Source organism: Apteryx rowi, unplaced genomic scaffold (assembly GCF_003343035.1).
Source record: "Apteryx rowi isolate R43461 unplaced genomic scaffold, aptRow1 scaffold_69, whole genome shotgun sequence".
Lineage (NCBI taxonomy): Eukaryota > Metazoa > Chordata > Aves > Apterygiformes > Apterygidae > Apteryx > Apteryx rowi.
In genome coordinates, this window is record NW_020450971.1 from 1,544,736 (window position 1) to 1,551,674 (window position 6,939).

Genomic DNA, 6,939 nt, shown 5'->3' on the forward strand with positions numbered 1-6,939 from the left:
TCAGGATCGGCGTTGTAGGTCCATATACAGGTTAGCTAAACGTACAGTCAAGTTTACTCTTTTTTTTCTTCAGCTTGCACAGGAAACTTAAGGTGCTAGGTGCTATGTTTAAAAATTGAATCAGCTTATTTGCATCTACTTGAGTTAACATTTAGTAAGTAAAAATATTGTTTGCTTTGTCATAATGTGAATGTGAAAAATCTAAGCTTTCTTTGGGAAACTGCTTTCTTCAGAGTTATGCTAATACATAGTGCTGGCACAGTACTTTACATCTTTTTACTAAAATACTCAATTTTTACAACACTTCCAGTCATCATCTGCCTTTTGGACTGGAAAATTGAAACACAGGTTTATGACACTCTCGGACTCCTTCGTTGGTCGGCAGTGTAAGGACTGGTGTCCCTGACTTTGCATCTCGTAGTCACTCCCATGTTCTGCAATGTCTCTTTAAAAATTAAATTCAATGCCATAATTACATTACTGTCTCCTAATGAATTCAGACTTTAATCAGATCCCCCTCCCTAAAATAACTTCCAGATTCTTGTAGTGCGGGTCATCTCTCCTGTCCCTTGCGATCATTGCATTTCCTGTAAGCCAGCGCCATCCCTTTTTTGGCGATTGCATAACATTCATGTGGCAACTGTAGCATTGCAAAGATTGGAAACTCGTAGGAAAATACACGTTGGTTTGAATGTGATTCCTTGTTTGGTAAGGAGACCAACACCATGTGACAAGACACATCCATGGCCAAAAGCTGCCAGCTAGAGCTCTGGTTCTTTGCTGTATCCCTCTGGCTCAGTTTTGCTTCCCAGCCCTTGTGTTTACCRTGTAGTCCAGGACCTTTCCTTTTCTTTTTGGAAGTGACTGCAAAATTAACTAGGAGACTGAAGTGGAAAGCAGTCCTGAGGCTGGTTTTCTACCCCTGCCCCTTTTGCTTCATGATGAGTGCTTAGCTCCTGTTGCAAAAAAATGTGTAAAACCCAGTATTTCTGTAGTTCCGTGGCATATGCRCAGTCACGGAGAGATTCAAATCCTGCCTAACTGAGGAGACACGGCAAGGAAGACCGAGTCGCGTGGTTCTGACTACGTCGTCTGAACCCGAACGCGCCTGCCACGCTGCGGAGGGCTGGAGGCCTCTTGGCCCGTCGGCGGTGACTACTGATCGTAGGACTGAGGCTTAACCCAGAAATCTGAGTCAGGAGTCATGGGGTTTGGTTGTTGTTGCATTAACAATAGCTTTTCTGGCATTTGGAGGAGCAAAACAAAACACTTGTGTGGAAGAAAATGAAAAGCAWAGCTCTGATGTTTTCCTTCCTCGGACTGCTGATTTGGTGAAAAGTTTGTAGTAAGCTGTTTACACAAGTATCGGTGTTTCTTGGTAAGGCAGTTAGGGTTGCTTCCCACCAGATTCATGTCTAATTATTTGTTAAACCAGTGAGACATGCCTGAAGAACTCATATCCAGTATACAAACTGGTGGTAGTCCTGTTCTGCTCCTCTGAATCAGTACAGCATGGATATAATCATTAACCTCAGTGGTAGCGAAGAGACGACTGAACCATTTGTAAGTAAGACATTTCCATTCGCCAGCTGAATAATTTACATTATCCAGTTCCAGCAGGGCTTTCATGTCCCTGATGTACAATGTTTGTCTCTACTGYGGTTTCACCCACATTTTTAAAACTTCGTTTTACCAGAAAAATAACATTGGGTGGATAGCAGGCAGGTTTCTTGAGCTTGGGTTTTTGGTGGTTTTTTGGATATTATGCAGGAGTCCTGAGCTACCGCACAGATGAGTATTTGTGCTGTCCCTATGTCTGTCTTGATCAGAGGTTATCTATAAACTTGAAGATTTCATGCCTTCACATAATTCCTGTGCCAAGGAGTACTGAGGGAACTATGAGAAGTGAGTGGCTCATTATTTGAAACTAGGTTTTCATTATCCGAGCGGAGCCTCTAGTATAGGAGCTATCACAGTTTACGAATAAGGTATGAATAGCTGGGAAAAGATGTTAAAACAGCCAAGTGTAGATAGTTCAAGAGGTGCTCTGTGTTATTGCGTGTTTCTTGCTTTCATTAATCAGGACTTTTAACGAATGTTTTTAAGACATTGAGTATATTTGTATTTATATACATATCTCTTGTACATCCATTCCTATTAAAAAATAAATGACTTTCAGTATTTACTCTTACAGACGTCAATTTGGGAAATTCCTAGATTTGTTGCCAAAATACAGGGCTGCACTGTAGATCGTTGTGTTTTGTTCCTTATGTTGTTTTGTATTTTCAGCTCCTTCCCTAGTGTTTTATCCACGTAACCTCTCGTGCACTGGGTTGTGAATACATACGTATTCAGATCCGTTGATGGCCCTGTGCCCGAATTTCTTTGCTATCATCCCTCCGTGCCTATTTAACTTGTACACATGTAACGTCTGAAATTSCAACCCATTCATAAATCTGTAATGTTAGGTTTTGCCTTCTGTCAGCACCCGCTTCCTCACTTCTCATAGTATTGTTCTTATGTTTTTTAACGTCGATGTGCGAGAATCAGGCTAAAATTTTATTACCCCTCACAAAAAAACAATACTGGGAAATACTGGGCCTTGAATACCCCTGCAGATCTGTGCGTTTGTGCGTGTTCTTATCTTACTGCCTTTTGGCCCCCTCTGAGCTGTACTGGCAGGACACATCCCTGCTTGCCTACGTGCCTCGTCGCCGGGTCAACTGGGAGAAACCCAAGGTGGGGAGAAACCCGGCAGGGCTCTTCTCGGGTGGATGAGCTGGCTGTGGATGGTTATGTAGTCCTGGAGAGGTGGTCAAGAAGGGCGAGATAGTCTGTTTGCCACACYGCGTTTCCAAAGTCGAGACTCTAATCGGTAGCTCCCTATTTCCTGCCCTTCATCCAGCATCCTTTCTGCATGCCCTGGAGCCTACCTTTACAGTCTAATTTTGAAGAGCATGAAATTATGGAATTTCACAGATATTTATGTCTTCCTGTGCTGCAGTAAATAAGGCATAGATCCTGTGGACCTTGCAAGACTAGCTCCTAATTGAATAAACATTTACGTGGCACACTTTATAAAGCATTCTGTATTTAAAAATGCTTTAATTAGAACTGTATTTCAGATTTGAAATACTTGGTGGTAGTAACTTTATTTTGAAATAGGGTTTTGTAGTTTCACTGCAGTCTCCAAAATGTTGGTAGCAGCCAGAGTGCTCTGTAAGCTTCACTCCCCGTTGAAGCGTGGGCAGAGACGGTCATTCCTGTGGGCAGAATATTCAGTGTGGATGAAGAAGCTTCTGTAGTGTTTAGACGTGTGGAGTCTTGGGAAGTCCAGGCCACCGCACTACCTGCTCCTTTCAAGGCTATCGCTTTGTTTTGCCTGTGTAAGCATACCGAGTGCAGGAATCCAAAGTTCCATTTACCATAATTCGCTATGCCTAGAATCGCAGCCTGCCTCGATGCATGGAAAGGGATCATTTCAAAACCTAAATCGCCGTGTGGGACAGCTGAGCTGACAGCTCTTTTTATCTGACTTCAGTGCTGCACACAACCAAGATGCTTTAAAAGACGGGGAATTAGCATCTAATTCCAAGGTTTAAAAAATCACAGCTGTATGTTTTATAAACGGTTTCAGAAATACAGCCCCAGTTCTGCTCCCTTCCACACTCCCCCACATGGTATTTTTAGTAGTCCTGAACCTGGGCCTATTATCACAGCTACTCTAGTGACGTAAATGTAGGCAGATCTTATGAAATACATCATCTCATTCAGATTTCTTCCCTGACAGGTTTTTAGTAGCTCTGGCTTGGCCTATTTGCTTTTGTTGTGGTGGTGGTGTTGGCTTTTTAAAACCATTCTTTAGTCATGCTGTATATTTAACGAGTTTTTTCTAATCTCAAGGTCTGCACGGTGGTGTCCCTTGGAGCCTTTCTGCCCAACCTGAAAGCCACTTCCCAGCTTTCTTTCAAATGCTAAATCTTTTCCTGCTCTAATTTGTTTTAAAAAAAAGAGAGAGTCAAATGACTAATTAGAGACTCCAGCAAGACTTGTACACCAGATATGTTCTGTATACTGAAATCTCGCCTAGATCTCTCTCCCGTTTTTGCCTGATGACATTGTTCTTTAGGGAAATGGCTTTTGCAGGCAGGTGCCTGCTGTGAGCTCAGTGGGAATAAGCTGGTTCCAATCCAAAAGCCGAGGCAACGTAGTGCTGTGCCCAAGCTGGTGTATCGTAAGGCACTTTTATTTCAGCTGGCTATTACGCCAACAGCCACGCTGTGCAGCTTCCGCGTGTGCATGCAGCTGTAATAAAAGTTTAGAAATATCCTAAGTTGCAATGCCTTAATTACTTTATTGGAGCTGAACTACGTTAATTGTAATGGGAGCAAGATAAAAAGCTTGGAGAAAAAGTGTGTAATGTTGAAATTAATACTTTGCACTGAGAAAAAATAGCAAGTAATTTACCTTTGCAGAAAGACTTTGTTGTCAGATTTCCCTGGACTATATGGAGCTGTGAATGGAGACTGTTTTAAATTAACTGATTTTTCWTTAGTTTATTAAAAGTAATCTGGTAACAAAATTAGTCTTTTGTATTTTTTAGGTAGGACTACAGTAGTTGAAGTATAGGCAAGTGTAGGAAACTACACTTTATAAAATATTCAAATCAGAATTTTTTGAAACTCTAAGAGCAGTAATATATGTACTGTGATTTCAAGAGTTTCTTCTCTGAAAATATTGTACTATCTGTAAATAAACTGTAAATGGAGCATTTAAAAGGATGGCGTTCCCCAAAATAAACACAATGACTTAACCAAATTTGTCATAGATTTTGTTAGGATCGTTAATATTAAAAAGAAACTGCAAGTTCCAGGCTGTAATTTTGGAAAATATTAGAAGGGCTTCACAGATCTAGTTACTCTTTTTTCCTSTCCTTTAAGCAACTGCTTCATTCTTGCCTTAAAAAACTCTAGTAATGGTGGTTTGGCAAGTGTAGTGTAGTGTAGGTATCTGTAGCTTTCCATGTCCCTTCTAATAAAGTAGACAAACCGTTAGTATTTTGTCCCATTACGTTGAGCTAGTAACGAAGCTGTCTACAAATCCGTTGATAATCTGCTGTTAGACAGATTTACTTGTATAATTTCAAGAACACTGTACAGTTGTGTTGTGTTAATTCGGGAAAAACAGTTGGTTTTCATTAATAATACTCGTTCATTCCTGGCTGCGTTTTGTGGAGGACTAGGATTTTGCTGAAATTTGCTAAAAATTTGTGGTACTAAAAAGAGGGGGAAAAGTTGTAATTTTAAGCTAAAACCATGTGGATGCTGGACGCGTGAATCAGTCTCATCAGTAGACTGTAGTTCACATTCTGCGCTATGCGGTTGTTTTCAATCGCTCCCAGCTGCTCTTCGGTTCMTCGATAGCTTCAGAAGAACTCTTCAGGTCTGGGCCGTATTATAATTTCTACCGTAAAGCTACTCATACACAGTGGAGAGAAAAGCAGTGACTTTTATTCGCCTTTCAACAGTCATTTCCCTTTTTGCTTCTCGTCAGGCAAGCGATGCAGTCTGTCATCCATCTGGCTACAGGAATAGTTATAAATGCAAATGAGTTTAAGGGCRTGCAAGTGTTTAAGCCCCTGGAAGGTATGTTTCCAGTTCCTGTAGTCAGTTTAATCTAGGCCAGGCAAACTCTTCATATGCTTTGCAGGAATAGTCGTGCGCTGGTTGAAGAGATGATAAGAGTCTAATGATTGAGCATGGTTCTTTCTTGTCTAGTTTCAGCGGTGTGGTAAGTTAGTAGTGTAATTTGAGAGATAGTCTACTACTTTTTTTTTTCTTCCCCCTTGCATGGTGTATTGAGCTGGAAGTAAATCTTTAAGACTTCTCTACYGAGCAGAAAAGATTCACAGCTTCCAAGTTACTAGACACGATGGGTTATCCAGTTACGATTTCAGCCGTACTGTAGGATCACTTCACTTGAGATGGCTTGCTTAGCCAGCCTCTTCAGGCAAGAGTTTTTGAAACTGGGCTTTTCACATCCCTTTTTGCTTTACCAAACTCAAAAAAATCTGCCCCAAAAAAGGTTTTTGGAGTTCTTTGGGTAAACATCAGTTTTATTCAGTTATTTCCATCTTCCCTGTGTCTCGTGTGCATCAGATGTTGATGTGATGTCCTCACTGAGCTCTTCTGAAAACTGGAGAAAAACCTGAATGTTACCAATTCCCTGTGCTTTTGCTTGATATTCTRTAATTCAGCATATGGGATTTTTTTTAAGGGTGTTCTTTAATGTCTTTTTTGATGGAAAGCAGTGACTACCAGGAATATTCTTGGAAAGGTTCCTTTTTTTATGAATGCTATTATGCCCCAAGATAAAAATAATTGATGCAGCTAAGATAAGAAATATTTTATCCTCTGTATGCTGTTGGGGTTGCCTCAGTCATCGTTAGCAGTATTTTTTCCGACGCAAAGCAAACAAAAGCAACAGACGATTAAAATGCAAGTATTTGCTATGCAAGAATTCCAGCCCTTAAAATCGGCTAAAGCCCTGTAGCGTCAGTGGATTATTCTGAACTGCCAAAACGGTGATAGTCCAGAAGGGCCCGGCGACTTTCCCAGGGCTGCCGAAGAGCGCCAGAACGGGGGACGCGCGCTGAGCTCGCCCTCCTTGTTCTCTCTAGGTTCCACATCGGTTCTGCGAGGCGGGTTGTGTTCTCTTCCTGCTCCAGGAGCTGCGTGCGGAAAGTTTTGTCATCTCTCCCCAAACCACGGTGGCAGCGCAATTCCTKGAGAGCGTTTCACCGGCCTCCTAGAAGCCTCTTGGATGCACTTGCAGATTTTCCAAAGATGTATTTATTTGTCTTGAGCTAGCAATGAGAAATCAATTCTAATCTCTTGCATTGAGCTTTACCTTTAGGCATATTGTAATGCACTTTATTTG